The sequence below is a fragment of the Clinocottus analis genome, unplaced genomic scaffold (assembly GCF_023055335.1).
Source record: "Clinocottus analis isolate CAN_PGR_092001 unplaced genomic scaffold, fCliAna1.0.p SCAF_3, whole genome shotgun sequence".
NCBI classification, from domain to species: domain Eukaryota; kingdom Metazoa; phylum Chordata; class Actinopteri; order Perciformes; family Cottidae; genus Clinocottus; species Clinocottus analis.
Genome location: NW_027176042.1, coordinates 17,000,340 through 17,025,859, shown reverse-complemented (window position 1 = coordinate 17,025,859; position 25,520 = coordinate 17,000,340). Strand labels below are relative to the sequence as shown.

The following is a 25,520-nucleotide window of genomic DNA, read 5'->3' as shown; positions in this document are numbered from 1 at the left end:
GAAGTTCACTTTAGCTTCAATATTGTTTGTCTCCATTTAGAACCGCCATTAAAGGTTTACCCTCCTAATGACACCACTGGTTAGAAGCTTCTCGGTGGGTAAGAGAGAGGAGGAGGAGGGTGGGGAGGGGGGGAAGAGGATTCAATCGCTATTATGTAGCGCAACAATTGTGCCCTTCACCTGCATGTAGGAGAAGCTGTGCGCCACCAGTAACGGAGCGCAAAGTGTCGGGACCTGCGTCCGGAACGACAGAGGGAGCGCCACCACGTCCCGGCTACTGCGCTCTTCCTGTTATCTCCTGATCTTCTAAATGCGGCATCTATCTTCATCCTGATGCGCCCGCTCCTCTTCCTCCTCCCCCTCTCCCTTCTGGAACAGTAGAAACAGGTAGGACACGCTTTCGATTTGGGAAATGTCTCCCACATACCCAGTTAGTGGGGGGGTTTTGAGTCCCTCACGTTCTAGTGTTTGCGTTACCCTCTTTTTTTTTAGTTTGTCCGTGTCGTGTTCGTTAGGAGCTGTCTGTCGGACGAGGAGTGATAATGGGGGATGCCTTGGCATCCGGAGTGAGATGCAGAAATGACACACTGTTGCTACCCATTCTGTCTGCGTAGAGTTGCCACAGAGACGTGCATTCTGCCGCAGGTATGCAGTGGAACAGAGGGGATGGATGCAACCAATTACTTTCTTATTTTCCAATTTTATTGGATGTGCGCTGCACATGGGGCATGGGGTATCTTGTTTCTTCATGTCACACAGTTTGAAGACATAATGATCGATTGATGATATAACAAGGCGACCTATTTACAGTTACTTTCCACTAAGAGCCGTAGGACTCAGCCCCAATTTGTGCCTCTTGGGTTCACCGTTACATTTCAATCACAGAGCTAAGCATCATATGCTCAATTTGTACAATGTGAACCACATAATCAGAAGTTATATTGATCTTTCTTTCCAATGGTTGATATATATATATATATATATATATATATATATATATATATATATATATATATATATATGTATATATATATATATATATATATATATATATATATATATATATATATATATATATATGTATGTATATATATATATATATATATATATATATATATATATATATATATATATATATATATATATATATATATATATTCTCCTTTGAGCAAGGACATTTTGTCATTTCCAGTATTAGGATAAACTGTTGAGTCACAACTTCAGATTATTTTTCTGTGTACAACTGACTCTGTGTTGTTCAACAACCTTATAGATTTTTCAAAGCAGCAAGGTCATTCTTTTTTTACACACTTGTGTGACTTGAGGGGCAACTGGTGTTAATTTAAAGTACTCCAACTGATGATGTAATCATGGATGGAATGGATGTTTGTCAAATTTATTTTGGCTGACATTTACTTTATTTACTGTAAATCACAAGTGATAAGTTATTTAGTTTGTGTAAACTGTGTACTTACAGTATTGCGACTGTTGTAGACCCACTGATGATAGCCAACATCACACCACTGGGATGAAATATGCTCTCTGCTTTGAACCCATCCATAGCAATTTAGGAGCAGTGGGCTGCTGAGGAGCAACGAGGGGTTTAGTGTCTTGCTGAAGGACACCTTGACATGCAAACTATGAGGAGACTTGGGATCAAACCAGCTACCCTGTTGTATGCTGGATGACCAGTTATCACCATGAGCTGCAATCATTTTCATCAATTGTATTATTACATTGTATTTGTATTCATTGACACATGTAGAAAAACGAGTATGTCATGTTTTCAGAATTAACCATGGACTTGATATCGAAGTATTGGTCCTTGTGACACCCCCATTGTGAGCAATGTGACTGATTAATGAGTTGAAAGGTGGACTACGTTATGCACAGTTATGGATATTGTAAAAATCTAGGGTCTGGATATATCGGCAAAAACACACCTCAGACTCGAGAGGAGGTTCCCCGAGCGGTTCCTCAAGCAACAAATGAGTTATCATCAGAAGGTCTACAACCCAGAGAATCCTTTTTCAATCCTGAGATGGATTCTCGAGAGGGGAAATAGCAAAGCCCGATTGTTAAAGATAGTATTACTGTTAAAGATAGTATTGCTGTTTGAAAAGCCTGTTCCTTTTGGCTCAATTGTGAAGCTTTGGCTAAGAGTGTTGCCATGTTCCCAAATTCCAGCAGTGAAACTAGGGAGTAAAATCCTATAATACGCAGCAGGAGTTTTGGCCAAAACTATGAAAACAAGACCCAGTGTGTGTAAAAAAAAAAAATCTTCTTTTATAGGAGACACCCTCGGCAAAACATTGTTTTTTATGCACTGGTCAATCTGGAGATTTTGGTCTAGGTTTTCTTTCAGACTATTGGAAAGAAAACATCCAACATACACATTTAGGTCTAAACGTTACTGCACTTTCCTTTTTGGCCTCAGTAGATTTCTCCCATTTTCTTAAAAAGTTAGCATTGTATAATGCGTAATTTACATATTTAAACATCACTTTTTCAAGCTGTTCCCCTATAGTGTCTCAAAAAATATATGGAATTCAACAATATATAAAATTGTACTGGTAGAATAGATATCCGCACACTTAAATCTATGTAGAGAACCCTTCATTTTTAGCTTTCGGTCTGAAGGACCTTCATCAAAGCTCTGCTCAATAAAGGCAGAGCTCTAAAGAAGGTCTTTTGGCCTGAAAGTGAAAACATAAAGTGTTTCCTGCATAGATTGAAGTGTGCTGATATATTTTCTACCATTTTGAGCTTTTTTGATACTTCCTGCACCTTTTTTAAGATAAAGCCGGGTGAAGTGGTGGTTATTCTGTATTCACAATCCATATCTTTGAAAGGCAGTTTTCTCAGAATGACTTCAGTAGTGCTTACATACATCAAACTTCAGTTGAAATCTATATTTCATTTTTTTCACATATATCATATATATCATATAATATATATATATATATGCATATATATATATAATATATATATATATATATATATATATATGTATATATATATATATATATATATATATATATATATATATATATATATATATATATATTATGAAAAACAAACTTTTTATGGCTGTTAATAGTATTTTCTGATTCTCATGGAGTAAAAAAAAAAAATGCCTTGATTGAAACCATTGACTCTAATATGTCCACAAATGAAACACTTTTTTTTCTGGCTTTATAAAATGTCCAGATTTTAGCAAAACTTTAGCAAATCAGCACATATTTGATAAGCTAATGCATCATTTTAATCTTTAAAAATCATTTTCAGAAAACCTGTAATACAAATCCAATGATCCTAATGTAAGTAATCAAGTGGGGACGTTTATTCGTGATATCTTGTTCCATGGGGTCTCCCTCCAAGGACACTGTATCAAAATCGTTTGAAAGGCTGCCTTCCTCATTAATCTTTTTCACAAACAGTTGCTCCATTACTACTGCTCCTCTGACTCGGTCAATTCAGGGTGAATACATCATTACTTTATTTGTTTGTGTTTGCAACGTAGAAAGAGGTGACATCTTATTTTGTGGCTACGATTAGTGTCTTGTGTAAATCCTACATAAAGGTCGGTTGAGCAACTGATCTAGCTGTAGAAACTTGGCCAAAAATAGACACGCCAGTCAATTCAGCATTTAGGTAAATCAGAATTTTGTTTGAATTTGTATTATGTTTACACAAGCGTCCCCAAATTAAACACTTGATTAGCTAATAAAATCATGCATTCTAATGAGCCATTTATGATGTTTAATTACTGCAGCATATTTAGAGTTCCTTCTGTCTGTCATTTGCATATCATGGCAGAGTGTTCGAATCGATTTATCCGTGACCAATTCTCAGTGCAACAATCAAAACCACTATTGCAGGAATTATGGCCCTCACAGAGTTTCGGGACAGACGGATGATTATGTTTCTTCTGTGTTTTTCTTTTCTGTTCTGTCTCTTTTCAATTCTTCTGTCTCCATCTTGCTCACAATAGATGACTGGATGTTTTTTCATGGTGTAATCTCACAGTGATAAATGATATCTTTGGCTGTCCAGATGTGCCAATTAATATCTTAAGATCACAGCCGTTACATATCTGTTTCTAAATCTTTTTAGTGTTCAGTTTTATACTCATTCGGTTTACACGCGACAGAATCCCTTTTATATATTATATAAAATATGTTTTGTACCTGTGGATATGCCTTAGGTTAAATTGAATTTCTGTCAATAGTGTGGCCAGGATTTTCTCACAGAGAGTAAGGCACAGTTTTATATGAATAAATAAAGTTATTCTTCTGTACAGGACACCTTTTTTTGAATTAACAACACACATAAACCAAACAATTATTATGTGTTTGTTTCAACATTTCGATGTTGCCAGATACTGCCTCGAAAATATTTGGCTGTTTGGCCTGTAAATTGCTGTCATGCTGATAGTCATCCAGAAAGACTGACAGCGCTGCTTGTCAACAGTTCCCTTTATGGACTAAGGCGCAGTGTGTTTAATAGTTCCACTTGTAGTTTGTTTTATTTTATTATGTTATTAGTTTTATTTACCAAATTGAGTTTTGTGCAAATGTTTACCTTATTGTGAGGAATGTCTAGTTATGCATTTGCTCGCCAGGCTAGGTCAACGTGCCTGATATCTAAGTCTTGGCAAAAGTGGACTTTCAGCACTTGCAGTTAAATAATCTAGACTCAGATTAAAGAGCTTACAGTAGGCTGTTTGCATTGGGTGCATTCAGGTCAAACCTTTTGCTCAACAAAGCCTTCCGTGAGACTAAAGGAACTCGCAGAGTTTCATTTTCGACGAGTTCAATGATGTAAGTGACAAACTTGTACTTAACTAACTTCTAATAGAACAAATATCAGTCTATTTAATATGCTGTTAGTATCATATGTTTCTGTATTTGTTTTACCCATGCATTGTTTTTAGGATCTTTCATACTCCTACCCCCTAGGCTTAAAATTCCTCCCACGTATGAGGCACAGCAGGTGGCTCTTGAATGGTCACTTAAGTTCCTTCCTGCTGACTTGCTGTTCTTTGTTACACTCCCCCTGAATTCACTGTGCATGTCTTTGTGGCATTCGAAACAAGTGGGAGATTTCTATGTTACATGGTGGGAGTAGACATCTTGGGTGTGAAAGGGATAACTAATTGCTAATTGCTCAGTGAAATTAACAAATCTAATCACTCAAAATAGAGCATGTCTACCAAAAACGTTTGGGTAATAAATGAAAGCTGTCAATGTATATGTAGTTATTTAATACATAGTTATTATTAAGGGGAACAACTGTGTCGGTACTATTTTCGACAACATCCAAACGATACCCAGCCCTACTGTTCACACTATTATTGGTAGCTGAAGACAGAGGTTCATTTATATCTGAAATATAAACTAGAATGGTTAGGGGCCATTTTTTATGTCACATTTACTGTCACGTTGGTAATAAAGACATGAAATGGGTTTGGGTCAGTGTTATCCTTCAGGTCATGGGGTTGACATATTAAACATGTTTAGTGGGATTGGAGGTGTGAAACACCTTGATCCCAAGCAAAAACATCGGCAGTCCAGAATGAAACAACTTTGTACTCTTGGGGACGTGCATTGATGTTGATGACACAGTAATATAATGTACACTAAGGTCATGCAGTAATTTATCATTTATTGGAATTGTTGTGGCATTGAGGTTGTCCTTGACTTGAACAAGTTGTTACTCTTCTTCCAGGACAAGCTGTTTATGCATTGCTACTGTGATGCTTTTTTAAATAATGATGGAGTGTAGTCACACTTGTATGTTCATGTAGTTTCTTAAATCTTTTTAATTTTTTTACAAGCATCGTAGCTGCAACGATAACCGGCTCCACTTGTAAAATCCATCATTTATCACCAGCTGCAGTGTATTAGTAAAACAGGCAACTGTCCCAGGTTCACCCATCACACTGCAACACAGCCTAGCGTCACCTTCTGGTGTACATGCTGTGATATTGTCAGATGTGTTATTCATTTTGTGAGCCCCATGCTCACAATTTTATTTGATAAATTAAAACTTTGCAGTCATTTGTTTGTATTTTGTGCTCACATCGCAGCGTATTGGATTTCAACTGTCTCATTTACATTAATTTACATTGTCTTGTATTCCGTTTAATGCAGTGTTTACATCTAGTAAAGCCGCGTCCATGTCCCATCTGCAACTGGTACACTCTGCAGCAAGGCTGCTGTCAGGTATGCGGAAGAGGGACCACATTTCCCCTGTTCTGGCCTCTCTCTGCTTGCTGCCAGTTTGGTTCAGATTTACCTTTTGGTTTTACTGTTTCTTTGTAAAGCCCTAAATGGACTGCACCCCTCCTATATCTCAGACCTCTTAACCCCTTACAAGGCTGGGCATTAAAACACTCTAGAACATTTTCCCTAGTGATATGATACGTTTCTGAGATTTATTTTTGATTCGCTTTTCCACCACCTATAAAAACACCACGAACAGCCAATAATTATAGCCTCCTCCATAGCCTACTCTGTTGCTACGGTTACGGCTGCAAAACGGTGGATGAATTGTTTTGAGCGTCACTCTAAGTTGTGTTAGGTGCTCTCTGAACCTAACTTTTTTTTTGCAGACAACACACAAAAATGTTGCCAAATATTCAATTCAGACTATTGTCCAGATTATTGTCGATCAACACAAATACTGTGATCATGGAGCAAAACCTAACATAATTGTACAAAGTAGATCAATGTGCTTTCATGGCTCCATAAAGGAGCCATCACTATTGGATGATCATCATTGTGTCCAAAAAGATACAGTTGTTTGATTGTTTGGCTTTGTAAGCGCCGTCTTCCCTTGAAAGTTCACTTGAAAAGTATCTGCCTGCAGTGGCTGCTGCAGGACCACCAGTGGATAGATGCATGATGATGGGGACCACTGGAAGCAGTTTACTGTAATGGCCTTTCCTCAACTCCGAACAGACAACTTGTTTTCTTCACTGCCTCTTCTTCCCAAGGCAACATGTTACTTTACTTCTGCCTCAGATTCACTCATGTTCCGTCCTAATAAACTAATGAGTTCAACATTTTCGGAGTGCTGTCAGCGGTGATCTGATCATATGTCAAAACGTCTTAGTGGCCGTGTGTGTTACTGTGCTTACATGTGTACACGTCGTTCCACCGTACCTAGTCGACAGCCACCGGTGACAATAAGAGCAAAACCTCCCTGACGACATTCATTTACTGAACCTTACTGTAGGTTGACCACCACAGTGTTTGAGCACAATCAATTTACAAAGATTGCACAGTATCCAAGTGGCCGAATCCTGAAAAATAGTCTAATAAAACATTGTTTCTGTTCTGTGGTATTGCAATTAGACCCCTCTTGACATTTCATAAACTATTACTGTGATCTGTTTATACATTACCAGTTACAGATGTTCCATGAGCTTGCCAGCAAGGCTAAAAGCAGCCCTACATGCTGTGAAATCCTCTGTACTACAGTACGTTATTAAATCTAAGCAAGCCAATGTTCTAAAGTTGAACTGTTTCACATTACCTTTTTTAATGTAATTCTGCTTTGTCTCAGCTTGAAGATTCAAGCTGATGTGCCCCATCTCACTGTGAGGAGAGTCAGTTTGAGAATATGGTGGCAGGCCAGAGAGCCATCTAAATATAGTTTGTGTGTGTGTGTGTGTGTGTGTGTGTGTGTGTGTGTGTGTGTGTGTGTGTGTGTGTGTGTGTGTGTGTGTGTGTGTGTGTGTGGTTTTTGGGGGTACTGTCTATTTACAGCTCAGCCTGTGGGAGATGTCCAAGTCCAACAGAAAGGGCATGGGGGCATGGGAAGACCTCCACTCTGCCTCATGTGTCATCCCTTTCTGCTCAACCTTAAGCACTGTGTGTGTGTTTGTATAGCTGTGTGTTTGTGGGTGTGTGTACATTGTGTGTTATGTAAAGTCTGCAAAAAAAAAAAATAGTCTCAATGCATAAGTGAAAAAACATCACTCTCCTGGTCATGTACAAACACTGTTGTTCACAGCACTGTTGTCTTACAAGATTATCTTTGTCGCTCCCTTTGTTCCCCTTTGTACTTTTGATTTTACTCCATTTTACTTTGAATTGAAGAATATTCCAATACCCTCTGTTACTCTGAGTTCCCCCCTGCACAATGACACAGCACTCCAGGTATTCAAAGTTGATGATGGCCTTTATTTGCACCAGCTCTCACAGACCCTCTGGCAACTAAACGTATGTGTTGGGGTACTAATTTACTAATTATTAAAATATCCACCATCAGATGCTCAAAGGCCCACTGTGTAAACTTTTTGACCATGTACATTTTCCACACAAATATATCTAGAACACAATTTCCCCTCACTGGCTTTTTGTCAACTGCGTCTCACAGTCTTCATCAGAGGATGTAGTTTGCTCAGTTATCATAGGGATGGAGTGTCTGGTAAGTGAGTTAAGATTATGTTGGTCAAACTAATTACAAAATTATCTTTATTCCTTTACCTCCCCCTGACTCCTGAGACCTTTGCTTGTGTACATCAGCCCTCTCCTTCAGTGGTAGCGTGAGATATTCTTGTTGTCTTTCTGACAAACAGGGTTGTAAAAATTAAATTTTAATCCAATACACAAATTCAGCGAATGCTCATTAGTTCTGTGTGTGTAATGAAAAAATATAATCTGGTTCAATACACAGTCCTGCCTCTGGTAATGTGAAACACACAGTAGACAGAGACACAAAAGTTATAGTTTTTGAAAGGCTGAACGCCAACAAACATTGATTTAAACAGGATACTTTAATGAAAACAAGTTTTGAATTTTAGCATTACATCTTTTTTTCTTCAAAACATTTTGAGCTTTTGACTAAGAACACACGGTGGCACTCACTTTACAGTATGTGTGTGTTCTTTGTTTGTGTTTTGAAAATAATGAATATACAAAACAGGTTTATAGATTGTGTATTAATTTCAAGGGAATAAAGAGAAAAGATTAATAGAGACACGACACAGAATATGTGGTAACCTTTCATGTTACCACACTCAAAGCAGATAAAGGATTTTTTTTTTACCATATTTGCCTTAGACAAACAAGTTCTCATGGCCATTTTTATTTTTTTCTTGAGGCTGATCTCTGGTGCCACACTGGAGACTGGACTTACCAGACCCCTGAATGTGGGATTTTGCAATCTTTCAAGCTGTCGCTTCACCATAAGGATATCCCTAAGCATGCACTACTTTTTCACCAGGCGCACAGCTGCACCGGCACCACTTTGCAATCGGTAGCGCTCTGTGACCAGTGGCGTTGTGACGGGTGGCTTTTACAGACGTGCTCCACAGCCTCCAGTCCGTCAGCGTGAAAGACGGCCTTCAGAGTTCTCCTGGGAAAAATAATTCTATCAATGACATACAATATTTGGTTAATGTGACCTCTGCCCACTATTGCTTTCACCCTCAGCTTCCTCTGATCCCTTTAACCCTTTGGCCCAACCTCTTAAAATATCCTTTGCAAAGGACGGGAGAGGTGAATGGCAAAAAGCACCCAACTTTCACATTCTAGTGCAGTAATAAAACTGTATATTTGTATATCACGGTCATAGTACTTTTCACATACAAGAACACTTTAGGGCTTGTTGACAGACAACCTTTAAACTCTTTCCAGAGACATTCTTATAAGTCATAGACACCAGTGGTGGGCTGTCAGGGCCAGCAAAGCCTTCTCTGCTGGCCTAAACAGAACAAAAAGTTATAGCTGTTTTATCATTTAATAATTATTTTTCCACATTTGCTTATTTTTGCTGCAATCAGATGTTAAACTAAACAGCTGGTACCGATTCCACGGCCCACCACTAATAGACACTAATCCATTATATTGCCTGATGTTCAGTGTGAACTGCCTGGATTGCTGAGAGGTTTTGTCAAAGAGACCTCAGTGTAAGAGGAGGGTCTTTGAATGGATTGAACAAAAATGTTTCCGTAATTGCAACAGGCACTGAAGGACTGAGATCCCTGTGAGCTTTTGTCGACACCCAACTGAACATGAGAGCATTGCAGGAAATGCAGACTAAATCAATCTTAGGTGTAACTGAGTTTGTGGTATCTTGTGAAGAAGTCCAGGTCCTTCTGAAGTTGTTATCCTTCTTTCTGGTTCTGTTTGATCTTTTCCATTGATTACTCGCCATTTGGTGTTGACCTGAGAATAGTAAGAATGCTGTCTGCAATCCTGGGCTGTGTGTTGGTTGTGGGCAGTACGTGTTAGGCTAATGGGTTCTGCTCATGATGAACTAAGACAATATGAATCATCATCATCATCATCATTGAGAACTTCACTTCATGTGGTATGCGTACATATTTTGTGGGATGAATACTAGAAAGGTACAGTACCAGTCAAAAGTTTGGACACACCTTCTCATTCAATGTATATGGCTCAACAAAGATGAATAAAGGGATTTATTTAGTGATTGCTGAATCCTTTCATGCATAAATGCATAAATCCTTTCATGCATAAATGGCGCCATATAATGAAATAGTAAGACATATAGAAACTCCTTTTGAAGGAGATATGTATGCGATCACTACAGGGCACTGAACACAAAGTGTAATTAATTACCCACGGCCTTTCGCAGCTCCAATACGTGGTCAGTCTTCTTCTCTGGCAATCGTCCACATGCCGTTCAGCAATTTACTGCAAAATACTTACCTGACTAGGGAATTCGCTATTCAACCATTTTTTGGCAGAATTTACCATTACTGTTTTTTCATTACTATTAATTGTTCTGCTTCTTTGGTAATTAGATTCTACTGGTACTTCTGTAGATGCAGGTAGACTAGCTGCGTTGTGTGCTAGAGTGGAAAACATTGTTTCAGGTGACTGTAGCTCAACTGGGAATATTCATTTTTCTAACATTAAAAATAAAAGCTTATATGCTAAAAAAACAAAACAAAAAAACCCCACTGATATCAAACAATGCAAAGACCAGTCCTCTGCATTTTGAACTCTTTAAAGATATATCAGCATAACAACGCTGTTCTACTGCTGGCGCCTAGGCTTCCTCATGGGAGCAGCAGGTTTACCTGCTCTGCTCAATTGAGCCTAAACAGCTGTAGGGTTACATAAGGCTTACGTATAGTAACTCACTTTCATATCCCTTCTTCTGTAATTCTGTGATCCTGCCAAAACGTGTTTCTTTCCACTTTGCACTTGGGAATGGGACGGGAATCGGTTCCTACTGTTAATTAACATCCACTCTTACACCCAATTCAGACACACAGTGATGCTAGTTAGCAGCGGCCTACAGTATCTGAATAGATCAATGTGTACAAATACTACAAGACCTGCTATCTTATTGATAGACCTGCTATCTACATTGATAAAACATTTATTTTTTTTTAAATGTCAGTAGGAGGTTCTTGTTCAAGTTTTGTTGTTATTGGTGTTTTTTTCAAAAAGAAAACAACAGAACTGGAGGTGTTTAGAGTTTAGTTATCAGTGTAAAACCTTACAGTGACTCTGGCGTCTTGTCTCTCACTCAGCACCAAAAATCCCCTCTGGTCGCTGCTACGAAGAAGCCTTATCACTCCTGAGACAGTATGTTAATTGATAAGCCAGCTAAAAATAAAAGATTAATATTTGAATGTGTCAACTTATCCTAAAACCACAGAAACCAAAGAGAATTCAAATCAAGCAAATATACTCACCTTCTGCAGATTAAATACATTCTGAATCCCTATTAGTGCAAAGTTGATGTCTGTCAATTTATCTCTTTTTTTCAAGATTGACTGTAATCTGTGGCTGTGTATATTTCAGTTTGTGCTCTTATTACAAGAGGTCATGCAAGCAGGTCCTTTATATACACGACGCCAGCTCTGTCCCTCCCTCCCTCTCTTCCTCTTTCTCTTCCTCCCTCCCTCTCTCTTTCTCCCTCCCTCCCTCCAATTATTTGTTCTAGGGATAGAGCCTTATTAGTGTGAAGCTTCTTGTTCTTGTACTTTCCCTTGCTATACAGCTTTCCAGCTGTTTAGAATGAGTTGGCTTATTGCAAAGTTACTATCTGTACAGCGTGGAAAAGACCAATTCGGCCTGCTGTCTACTCCTGCTACAAGCTGTCTAGGTTATATTTAGTCTACTTCAGCTATAATCAGCACCAAAAAGGATATCCGGGGAAACTGTACCTAGCAGCGTCACCACACTTTCCTCTCTCTGCGGTTTCACTGTAAGTAAATCCTTTTCAAACAATGGCATTTCTGTTGGGTCCATTACTGAGTCCATATTTGCCACTTTGGAGAAGGCACAATGGGATTAGTTGGAAACAGTTACACTACACTTGACATGTAGTGAAGTAAATCAGTTTTTTTAATCCTTGATGTGCTTCCACAACTGTGGTAACTCACTATATGCATCAGTGTATCAGACTGCCATTGAAATGGGCTTAATAATCAGCACTGTTCTACTGCGGTTTGTTAAGAAACAGGAGTTTCAATAGTATATTAGTTATTAGTTGTCATTCTTCTTATTAACTTTATTAAAAGTGTTTAAGTGACTTTGTTGAATGTAGAGCAATACTATTTGGACTATTATAATATGAAAGTCTTACTACCAGTACAAAAAAAAAACAAGTTTTAGAAGTCGGCGTTCAATGATGTTTTCTTTCTGTTTAAACAAGGAAATGCTACCGCTAGGTAAATACAATATTTTTTCTGCAAGGAAAACATTTTGTTGACTGTAAATAGCTGGGAGCTTGGTGGAGGGGATTGGGATAATATTTGACAAAGGAGGACCGCTAGGTAAATACAATATTTTTTCTGCAAGGAAAACATTTTGTTGACTGTAAATAGCTGGGAGCTTGGTGGAGGGGATTGGGATAACATTTGACAAAGGAGGCAGGCAGCAAGACATGGAAATTGTAAAAGTGAATTTCTCATCCGTGGAAATGGAGGAGAAGTCAGAGAGAAGGCAGACATAAAAAAGACGAGGCAGGATGGTGGGAACATCTGGAGAAACAAGACCAGTGCCAAACCCTGTGACAACATGACGGGACTGGAAAGTCTCCTGAGAGAGCCTTGATGATCACACACTCTTACAAAGTCACACACCACTATTGGATTATATAATGGCGATGAGTTTATCAGTGGACTTTATTTTCGCCAATTTTAGTTCAGTTGCAATGTGATTGGCATATGCGGCTTCATTCATTGCCTGCACCTGCCCAATGTTCTACACAGCTCACCTGCTGTGCTCTACTGTGGCCTTTACGGAGACCTCATGTGGCTATATGTTCTGTTTAAAGGCTTTGTAATCCAAAGGCATACTGCAGTTTATACTGTAATCCAGAGGTATACTGCAGAGGGGAGATCCTGAATGGCAAAAGTCACCTTTAATCAAAATGTAATTAATTGTATTTGTTGTAGATGTGTTTTTTTCTGGGAGTCTTAAGCATTGGCATATATGGTTTTAATTCTCTACCAGTGGGCAAGCAGCTTTATTATTCAGTATTATACCCTTTCTCATTGAGTGCCATAAAGAGTCATTGGTTAAGGGCGGTATAAAGATTGAGGATGGTCAAAATGTGCAGCACCGAATGCACCCAACGGATGGGGGTGGAGGGCAGGAAGATGATGGGGTGACGTGTGCAGTTGAGGTGCAAGAAAGCATGACTTCCTTCTGGTGGACTGTTTTCATGACACCAATTACTTGTAGTGGATAATGTTTGTTTGTGTGTGATTGTGTTCAGAATTACCCCAAGCAAGTCAGCCTTAATTGCAGGGGAAAGCTGCTTGATGGAGCTCTCCCACCTGGATTTTCCCTCACTGTCTTTCTCTCCCTGGTTCTTTATTTTACTTACCCTAACTCCAAAAATTCTCCTTAGCTTCAAGCCTTTTTCTGTATCGTTCTTCTCTGCGTGTAGGGGATTCAGTCAACTTACAAAATGAATGTTGATGTTTTGTAGAACCCTCTGTCTCATGGTCCAGTCTGCTGACCTTATTTATCTACTGGTACATATGAAATTGGGGATTTATGTTGACTGATTAGACAAAATCCACTCTGGACATTTTCCAGAGCTTTCCATCTCATCTCATATTTCTTAAATAGTTGTTTTTTTATTATTCATAAATTCTGTGAAAAGTATCTGGAAACTCTGGAAAAAGTACAGTAAGTGAACCTTCATTGTCTGTGATATGATAACGGTATCAATGAAAATCTACAGTTCATATCAAAAAGCAAATACTAATCTGCTTGTATGTATGCATAACTGCTCACTGCACAGTTTGGGTAAAATTTGCAATTCACAGGACATTTATCTAGATTGTTTTACCTTTTCAGAATTAAAGCACATCAGCCCGTTATGTTACCAATAAACATACCAAGGCACAGTCACTTCTCGCTCCCTGTATCACAAGGCAGCATATAGGAAATAATGGAAAAACACAGCTTGCCGTTTTCTTACACAAGTTTAAAGGAGTGAATGGAAAAATCCTGTTCGGTCAGTGGAAATAGCCCCTGAGAGGAAATAACTTGACCATGCTAATGCTGGGTCCAGAGACGAGTGTACCACGACCATTAAAGTGCGAAGAGAGAGATACAATCAATGAACCCACGCACTCAGTGCACCAAAGAACAGTGCAGGACGGAGCAAAGAGAGAAGCTACCTGCATGCCCGTGCTTACACAGAGTCCCTGCATCACAGAAATACAGGGACACAGATATTCCTCTCTGTCGGCTGTCTTTGTTTCTGATGGGGCTGAGGGATTGTGTCCATTCTATGCATGGTATCTCTATGCTGCCTTAGCAGCAAACTTTTCCGAAAATAGTAAGCTGCAACAGTCTGCCCATGGGGTTACTCAGTTCACCATTGGTCTTACTTAATTAGCTTCTTGTAATGATTGCAGCTCGAAGGAGAAAATGAAGATATTTAGAAAGAATGGAAGAATTATATGTTGGTTTGGAAAGAGATGAGGTTAGGAGGGAGCAGAGGAGAAGGAAGAAAGAAAATATTCTGAAAGGCTTTCATAACATTTCCTGCCATAAACATGCTTTGACTCCTTCACCAAAGTAAACGACTGTTTTTCTCTTTTTGATTATTTACATAGATGTCATTCAACTGAAATGGCCCATAACTAATGGTGATGTGGTGAGTGATTTTGTACATTTACAGACCAGCTTTACAAGTCACCAATCAAGTCCCCTGCATTGTATTTGCGTTTTTGTTGTGCAGTTGCTCTCGACAGTGGCTGTGTCTGCGAACCTGACTTTACAAAATCACCATGGCAAAGCAGGTCAGGCAAACTGCCGTGGTGCGCCTGCGTGTGCAACCATTCATATGTGATTATTGGAAAATGGAGAATGCACTTGCTCCCTTCCACACCACCTCACTAGTTCTGGGTTACAAGAAAGTATCACAACGTGAGCTATAAAATATCTGACTGAAATAAGTTAATTCGAATGGGAATCCGCTATCAATAGATTCGCTCGCAGAGATGAAGTACATTTAATAGCTTCCCTTTGATTGAGTTGATGAACTTAAACATACAAAGTTACACCATTGAATAGTTGTTGGCTTTCTCGACAGATTTGACTTCCCAGAACCACCCTTTTTGCCAATAAGTGCAAATTAATTTGACTGTGACACTTTGTCACATGTCCAGACACTAAGACTGGACCACCAATTTCAGCTAACAAGAGTGTGCACTACATGCCAAGCACAAAGCAACAATTATCTCTTCATAAAATAGTACTGACTATTACTTAACTTGGTTAAAATGAAAAAAAGTTTCAGTGTCGAGGTGAAGAAGACATCCTAATGTTTATGGTAGCAGCCAAGTTCATTCATTTTGGAGGTAGGGAAGGGTCGCTCAGAGATACTGCTGGTCCATATTCCCAAATGCACCCTGCAATTAATTGGGACCTAACATAATTTGAATATTGAGTGAGTATAAATTGGGCCATGCCCCTGAGGAAAATTTTACTTCACAAAAATAAATTCTCAGGTGACATTAAAATAAGCCTATAACATGAAATTAATTGTTTTACATTTTTCCAGATGCGTTTGCTTATTCACTTGTCAATGCAATTAAATCTATAAATAATTAGGTTTTGTTGACGTGCGCAAGACCAACTCTGTGAAGTCTACATTTACTTAATGAGCCATTGCTACTTAAGTAATTTTCACATTCTTGGCTCTTCAAAGCTTATATCTATTACTGTACACTCTGCATTAGTTTTTCGCCTGTGAGATGTTTTTTTGAGTTGTTCTTCTCTACTATCAAATCACCAGGACATCTTAGTCGAGAGCACACAGCTTTTGAAGGACAGGAAAAGTAGTACATTTAAATGGCAGCATTTGCAGCATTAATATAACTGAGGACAACCATTGACTATCTAAATATATAGTGAACTAATGTCTACCGGAGCAGAGAATGTAGTTGCTCTATTTCTCTGTGTGTTGTTATCAAGAGCTTTTCCTTGCTTTGATGACATAGCCAGGCCGACTGCACTTGCTTTTAGTGCACTTTAGTGCATGTGAGTGAGCGTGCCCTCCTGGCGAGCTCATGGCCGCCGCTCTGCATTGCTGTCATATGGTGGTAGGAGCTGAGGAAGCCGTCCCGACTCACAGTTTTGTAGCAGAAGCGTAACGCACACCCACAAGTTTCCCATCAGGTATACACTGTTAACTGTCAGCTTGTGTGTAGCAGTGTGATCTACGAGCCATTGGCTCAGCCTCGCCATATTTAAAGTCGTTGAGCGGCAGTCAAAGTGTGACCAATCAATGTTGGATCTTGCACTTTTAATGGTTATGATTGAATCGAGGCCAAACATATGCTGACATTGTATTCCTCCCAATGTGACCCATGTGGTCAAAGCATTACCCAAAAAATCAGTCACCATATGTTGTGCACTCGACCCATGTGTATTGTACTGTCCTTCACAGTGTGTGCCTTTTTATACCTAAAAATAATGTATGTTTGATGTCTATGTGTGTTTGTGAGAGAGTAAGAGAATAAGAGAGTTATGTTTCACCCTATTCTGCTGCAGAAATAAAACTGGATGCCTGCCCAGTTTCTTTCTGCACCATTGTGAGAGCTCTGTGATGGAGAGGTTATAACTTCCACACAGACCTACATGCTGCTAAAAATGGCGGGCATGGTCATGTAAATGATTACATCACGTGAGACAATGGCGGCATGGCCGCGCTTATTTAAAGGGGGAATGTGACACACCACATATGTATGAAATAAGCACAAAAGTGTATATGTGTGTGCGAAAGTGTGTATGTGTGTTTGGGTTAGTTTGGAAAGGAAAACACTCAAAACTAAGCCGATCCTCACCGCAACAGTAACGTAACAGTAATTTTTTCACACAGATGGCCTGGACGTTTAACTAGAAACAAAATTGTTAGACTGAGTCTACTGTTTATGTTGCACAGTACTAAAGGGGACTTGGCGGTCCGTAAAATACACAGCAACACATTTTTTAAGGCACCAATGTTGTTACATCTCCTTTCAGCAACGTGAGTCCCATGGACGCCGCAGTGTGATGGTGCGCACCAATGAATGCCTCTGTGACGTCATGGCGAGATTTGGGGATTTGGGGTTCATGCTTTTCTCTTTACTTGTTGGTTGTTCATCTACATGGTATCTGCTTGGTATCTGCTTTCAATCATCTTATGACTATCCCTTTGAACACATCTGTTCCTTCATTAATTGAATTCTTCACTTCTGTGACCTTCAATTCATCAGTCCATCCTCCTGATCTTTTTTTTTTTTTTTTAAAATCTCTTGTCTTGTTGTTTTCTTTCCTCATTTTTGTATACGTAGGAATAGGATGTTATGTGATACGCGTAGCCTCTACCCATCTCCCCTCTATTCTCCTCCCTCCGGTTCTGTTTTGCCAGCCTTTGTTCTGCTGTCTTATCTAGTATTGTCTTATCTGTACGATATGGTGTTGAAGATCAAACATAAAACATACACACAAAGATGAAATGCATTTTATTGAAATCAAAAATGAGGTGCTGCCGTATCTAATGTTATATTTGCCATACAGTGTGATATAACGCAGTGTCTCAGTTCCAAAGGAGTCTACAGTGTTTAGCTAAGTGCTTGTTGTTTTATGCAGCTAGGTGCCAGTGCAAACACTGAAAATCACTTCAAGCAATAATTACTTGTATTTGATTTTTTTTAAACATGCTATGTTACACAAAGTCAAGAAATGTTGTATGGGATATATACTTAAGCTTGATTTAACGACTAGAACAATATCAGCCTATCCAGGAGGATAATGTGATGTCCTGCATCTGTAAATAAGTGTGCACTACTTTGTCAGTCGATGGCAAATCTCACTTTCTGCTGCAGTAAATTGCATAATATTTTGGGTGGCAAGTTATGGCTGCATGCTCAATGATCTCTCATAGTTGAGGTGACTCACACTATCTCAAAACACTTTTTGTGCCTGTTTAAACAATTACAGTTGTCTTTGCATACACACCTGGTGGAGAGCTGCATTTCACTAAGTGCACCTTTCTAGTTACGGAGTAGATCTGAAATGATGATGAGAATATTTCTCTTTGGTTTTAGCTTGAGAGAAAATGTTTAAAAAAAAATGTTTTGGCATGTATCATCCATTCATCTATCCAATTGTTTCCGCTTATCCAGGATTGTGTCGCATAGGCAGCAGGCTTAGGATGCCCTTCTTCCCAGCAATGTTTTCTAGCTCCTCCTGGGAAACCCAGAGACGTTCCCCGGCCAGACAAGATATGTAATCTCTCCAGCGTATTTTGGATCCACCCCGGGGCCTCTTACCAGTTGGATGTGACTGGAAATGCTGTAAAGTAGGAAGGACGTCCAAGAGGCCTCCTGATCAGAAGTCCAAACCACCTTAGATGTCCCCTCTTGACACGAAAGGAGCAAGTGCTCTACTCCGAGCTTCCTGATCTCCTCATCCTATCTCTAAGGCTGAGCCTAGCCGCCCTATGAAGGATGCTTATTATGGCCACTTGTATCTGCGATCTCATTCCTTCGGTCACTACCTAAAGCTTATGAGCACAGGTGAGGGTCGAAACGTAGATGGTTGTAAATCAAGAGCTCCTCCTTATGACTCAGCTCCCTCTTTACCATAACGGTCCGGTACAAGCTCTATTTTACCCTCACTCGTTAAAAAAGACCCGGAGATACACAAACTCCCTTGCTCGGGGCAGTGACTCAATCCCAACTCAGAGAGTTCAATCCAGGTTTTTTTTTTTTTTCAGCACATAACCATTATGAACTCTAATAGATTTGTTTCAAGATTTGTTGCTTTTCTTTTGTCATGTATCATTTACTGAATGTCTTTGGGGTTTGGACTTATACCCAATGTAGGAGTAATATATAAAGATAACATCCTAGCGAAAGGCATGTTCAGAGGTTAGCATTCACGTTTTATGTGAAACATCTACAGTCCAAAGACTTTAATGTCTTATTTCATACTCAAACAAAAAACCTCGAATGAAAAGCCTCTCTCGCTTTGGGCCAGACTTGCAAGCTTCATACTGTATGCTAAATGTGCCGCATATTTTCTGCACTGTACTTACTTGTCCGGCTAAAGATAAATATAGCCACGATGTTAAAGTCATACTGGTGTTACAAGGGAGCTGCTTGTTGGGGTGTGAGGTGATGTTCTAGTTTCATGAGGTCATGAAAAGATGCGTCACGTAATGGGTTCAGCTAACAACCATGGCATTTTAGATAGTTTGAATTTTTGCTTGTGCAATCTTCCTTTTGCTGGACTTTAACACTTTTGGGCTTTGGCGAGGTCCTTTTAAATCCAAGACAGAGAGCCTTTTAATAAAATCCAATGAAAACTGTTGCAACCTTTAACACTCAATCTTTACAGAAGTTCCTGTATAAAACCATCTGCACTATCTTGCCCTAATCAAAAATTGTCAGTTTACCGCTGATATTTGTGGTGACTTTATTCTTACAGTTTATTTTTTTGTATATTGTGTGTTTTGGTCGTTGCGTGTTGGAGATTAGCTTTGTTTTAAAGATGTTTTTGCTCGTGACAATGGCTGTATTTAATTTTCCCCCTTATCTGCTGTTTTCCTAGTTCCATCTTTGATGCAATGGCTCCGTCATTTTTTTCCTCTCTGATTTTTGTAAGTCTTTATTCAGCAACCACATGTGTGATAGTTTGCTGCTCTGCAGGTTCAGTTGTAGTTCAGCTGTAACATCAAAGATGCCTTCATGTAAGTAGCTCTGTGTCAAGTTTTTGGGGAATATTCTTTGAGCAATTTTGTGTAATTGGACAGCGAGCACTTGTAATGGGAGATAGAACATAGTTTATTCGCTGCACTTCTGCTGACAATATTGCAAGTACATGACATGTGTGGCTTGGAACCATTTGAGTCATATTTCTGCATTCATTATAAAGAGCACAATTTTCAGTCGGTGTGTTTGGGGTTATAAATAATTATGGAAATTATTAAACTGATAGATATGTGAAAGTGATAACATAGATAACATGATAACATAGAAGTACGGCTAGAGTATACATGCAATTTAGCTAGGTTATTCTAGCATCATCTTGCTGCATCATCACCAGTTTAGCCTAGACCTCAGCATCTTCCTTTTTCTCCCTTTCTGTTACCCTTTCTTTCTAAAGCATATCTCCACATCGTCTATCTTTCTTTCTTCTCCTCCCTGTCTTCTTCCTCTTTTATTTTTCACGCCCCTCTTCCTCTGATCTGTCTGTCCTCAACCACGTCCTATTCCTTCTTCTCCTACTTCTTCCCTCAGTTTGCTGCAGTGCATCACTAGCAGGCACATTAACATCTCATCTCCATTACCCGTCGACATCCTGCCCTCTCTCTCTGCTTTTTACCACCTTGCGTTATCTCCCCTTGTTCCTTTCATCACCTGCAGCATTTCCACCACTCCTTTATTATTTTTTTGTAATAATTTCCATCTTCATTGTTTGCATATTTTCTTTTTCACAGGTGGCTAGTCTTTTCCTTGTGCACATGTTTATCGTCATTAAAGGAACCTCCTCTCCTCTCCTCTCTTCAGCCTCTCCCTCCTCTCCTGTGTCGAGCTGCGCGGTTCCGTTTCAAGGGAGTGGATGCCCTTGGTGTGACCGTGAGGGAGATGGGCTAAAGCTCTGCAGTGGCAAGCCAGTGAGTGAGCAAGTTGCTCTCACTTTGTATGTGTGTGTCTGTGTGTGTGTGTGTACATTCGGATAATAAGAGTGTGAAAGAAGCACAGCCTGTGTGTGTGTGTGTGTGTGTGCGCGCACGTGTGTGGGGGTCTGTGTGTGTGTGTGTGTGTGTGTGTGTGTCCTTGGCAGCAGTTCAGAGTTATATTTGCGTAATGCATCTCAACCAGGCATGTCTGGTTAACTTGCAACTCAGGCTGTCTCTCGTCTGAAGCTCACCATTTCCAAACCAGCCTCGTCTCTCCTTTTTTCTCCATCACTCTTCATCACACGCTTCCTGGTCGCCTAATCTGACGCTCTTCTTCACCCTTGAGGGGAGTTAGAAGCTAATCTTGGTTGTTTTTTTTTACACATTTGCTGACACTTTATTATGTTGCTGCAAGCACAGCTTCCCCTGATTGAGTTAATTTCCACCATATAGGATTTAAGGCCAAATTTGACTCATAAAGTAATGCAGTATCAATATGGCTGAATGCAGATAGCAAAGGACAGGACTTTTTAAAGCTGGCTAATGTTACTGAAGGGGGATTGTATCAAAATGATGTAATAGTATTTCTAATATTTGTAATAATAATAATAGTATTATGAGGCCGGTCAAACTGTGCACTTGGCTAATGACAGAGTGATACATTTAATTACTTAAAAGGATTTTATCAGGCACCTTGCATAATTACTTCCTTGAAGATGGAAGTGACCACAAGGAACAATAATTCAAGTTTATGTAGACAGGTTACATAATATGCCTGTATTTTGGTGGAGTTTCCAACACAATCTTTTTGAAAGCAACTGTCTAATTTCTTCATCATTATGAATTGTAAGTGTGACTTGAGATATGAGTCTTAATGCCAGCAAGCACTTTGTGTTTAACAGTATATTTATTCTTCGTATAGCAACTTGTTGTTGAAGTCCTCCATCAGAGGTAAAAGTATACTTACAACAAAATAGCAGAATTATATGGAAAGTTATTCATCTGTATTTCTTTCATAAATATAATTTTGTTAAATAAAAGCCTGCTGACACTCACAGGGGTAGAAGAAGGGTTGTTTTCATCAACTAACAGCACTCTGTTTCTCATATGCTTTAATGTGAACTGTCTTCATTATCTTGCCTTAAACAACAAAGACCGCAAAGTCAAAGACGTTTTGTAATGTACCAGTTTGTAACTATGTACTATATTTAGTTCTAGCCTGTTTTAATGTTAAAGCGTTTAGCAGAAGACTATGAAAATCGCTGTGATGCAAAAGGCTTATTTGGTCAAAAACAATGCAGATTAAAGATGTTTTGTTCTTACTAGTTTAATACCTCATCCTTTTTTAACAAGCACAGGATGTACATTAAAAGCTGCTTGGCGTGTGTGTGTGTCTCTCTGTGTGCATGTGCGTGTGTATGTGTGTGTGTGTGTGTGTGTGTGAAGGGTTGTACTCTGTGAGCTAACATTATTCTCAGTGCCAGGCAGATCAGTTGCATAGCAACAAGAACTTTTTGAGGGCATGAATTTTTTCACCAGTGGAATGTGTCAGAACAGTAAAAATGGAAAGAGAGAGATCCTCACCGTAGCCTACAAACCCCCCAAATACCAATGTCCAAGTCGAAAAAATGACAGACAAATTGATTGTAATAGAAGAAACCTTAGTCTAACTATTACCCTCTGGAAATGCAACAGATTTCTTTTAAGTATAACTTTGAAATTCAGAACGTCAAAAGAAACCTGGAAATTGTCGCTTGTATCCATTGTTTGAAGGTCGACTCCATTTGCGTTCTTTTTTGCCCACTCAGCCATTAAGGGTCACTTCCGCCGAAGCATTTTTACTTGAGACCAGTGATTCTCTTTGCAGTGGCAGCGCTGCATATTTTCTCTTTGCTAAAAACACAACGTGACGAGGCGCTGAGCGTCTATTCTGTACACAGCACATGTTGTGTTCTTATTGGGGTTTTTTTTAATTGTAAGTGGACTTTTTGTCAAGAACATTTTCGAGAGTACAAGAATAAAGTTGACTCAATTAAATACATACAACATGCGGTAACACTGGTTAGTAGTGATGTGTGGATCAAACATATGCGTTAATCAACTTAAAGGAACAGAGAGTTGCTTTCAGTGGCATCTAGTGGTTTGTGGCAGGTTACAACAAACTAAATAACCCTCAGCTCACTCATCCTCTCCCGAGCGTGTCGGAGAACTGCGGTGGCCTACAGGTATAGGCCACAGGTATGTTTATGAGTTTAGTAAGGCTCGGAGCTACTCTTATCAATACTCATGCATATTCATCTATTAATTTAATCCAATTATTGTGTCAAAATATCTGTAAATCAAGACTTAAAAGAAAAATAATTTTGTGTTGAAATAGTTTTTTTCATCTTTTCCATATCTCTATTCGTTTCCTTCTTGTCCTTATTTCTTATTCCTTCCTCAGTTACACAATTTCCTATTTCTTTCAGTAAAATACATGTAATTGAACTGAAACTGCTGTAGTCATGAAGATACCCCGCGCAATTACTGTGTGCAATGATGGCAGCAGAGTGTCATGCAGTAGGTAATGTAGCATGGTCACATCGGTCATATAAGAGTTGTAATATATTGCAGTTATGTACGTATTTGCTGTTAGATATTTGCTGAATTTGTGGAAGTTTTATTCCATTTTTCCACCGTCACACAAGAGGCACACCACATAACTGATCCAGCAGTGGAACCTCATTGACCCCACTTAAATATTGGGGCAGGGACTATAGATGGACTTGCTGCCCATCAATCTGTCACACACAAAGGCAACATAGCTATCATGCCATTTTAAGACACCTCTTTGGAATAATGCAAGTCATTAATCATTTCTGGCATTCTCTAAATTAAAGTGATTGTCTAAAGGTGGCAATGTTTCTTTAATTTTTGCATGCCATGCTCAAGATCTGGTCAGATCCATATACAATGTTAATGGGGACAAGTGTACCACAGCAGTTTCTCACTCTCATGTTGCATAGCTCACTGGATATTTGATCTCATATCAATTTGATTTTGACAAAATAGAGTAAAATTGTTTTTATATTTCAGAATCACAATATGATTAAATACTCACAGAATATGTATTATTGTCAGTACAGTTATTGTTGGACACTAATAAATGGGAGCTCCTCATCACCTTTCCATAGGTGACATCTTTCGTATTTGCTCTGTCTTTAAACCTCTGCATCATTTGTGGGTGATAATGTCATTGCCAATAATTAGATTAGTCACATACTTGACAATTCTGAAGGCTGATAGATGGCAGAGTAATTTGATAAACATGTAGACGGCCTCTGAATATATGTTCATGCTGGCTTAGGCATGAAGATAGACACAAGACAATACTGTAAGCAACATTGCCAGACAGTGGTGGAGGTGTCGGGACTTGTCTTCTTCATGCACTCAGAAAATCTGTCTCCAGCTTTTTTCACACTCAAGGTCAGAGACGATCTGTAAAGGAGAGCATTGCCTCTCTGTCAGCACTCTTCTTTTCCCTACTCTTCTTTCCCTCTTCCTCACTGTCTCTGCTGTCCTGTCCTGCGGTGAACAGAGCTTGCAATCGTTCACTGTAACGACTTGGCTCTGATTAATTGGCTGTTTAAAGCATAGTCCTCAAAAAGTTCCCCTCACTTCAAAACAACTAATTTTAGATGGCGTTTGAAGTGTGAAAGTGCATTAGTGTTTATTCGTATTCGTGGTTAGTACATTAAGTTCTGCTGTTGATTGTACTGGACAGGTTGTATTGTGAGGTTAGGACAAAGTGTTCTACTCTGTCTGTACAGAACACACAAGTGTCTAACATTGGCTGGTTCCCAGTACAGTGAGGATAAGGTTGTCCTTTTTACAGATGACGAAATAGGAGTCCACAGTATATCTCAGTACTTCAAACTAACACATGATTCTTATTTTTGTACATTGGACAAAATCACAAAATTATGCACGCTTGTCAGGCCTGGTGAAAATAAACGGATGTAATAAGTTAAATTTGAGTAAAAAAAAAAAGTCTCTCTCGCGCCCTGTAGAAGTTGGACCGGCAATGCCCCTGTCCCAGATTGTCCAATTGACTTGAAGAAATTCACACATGTAAAGCTCCACCTGCTCTACAATAAAAGCCTCTCAGACCCATAAAGTCTGCCTACCAAATTTTTCCGCCATTTTGAATTTTGTGAAAAACACGTTTTTGCACTTTTCTCCAAAAAACGCCTGGTCCAATTCATACCAAACTTGCTGTGCATCATGAATGGAGCTGTATCATCAAGACTGCGTTGAAAGCTCTTTGATATCTCATTGCGTTGGGGAAAGACAGACCAATTAACCTCTTAGGAGCGTTTCTCGTTTTTAAATACTCATAACATTAA

General features: G+C 39.2%; 1 protein-coding gene across 13 annotated transcripts in view; it reads left to right on the top strand.

Moving 5' to 3' along the window:
• The first annotated feature begins 160 nt into the window (after positions 1-160).
• atp2b2 (ATPase plasma membrane Ca2+ transporting 2) overlaps positions 161-25,520 on the top strand; it is a 113,547-nt gene continuing 88,187 nt past the window's right edge. For 6 of the 13 annotated variants that reach the window (XM_068594145.1, XM_068594153.1, XM_068594152.1 and 3 more), the window contains exons 1-2: positions 164-387; positions 21,023-21,129. The gene's annotated coding sequence lies outside the window, so the exon portion shown is untranslated. Of the gene's footprint in view, positions 388-21,022; positions 21,130-25,520 lie in introns of all 13 variants that reach the window. The other 7 variants (XR_011078580.1, XM_068594151.1, XM_068594150.1 and 4 more) reach the window with 4 other exon arrangements.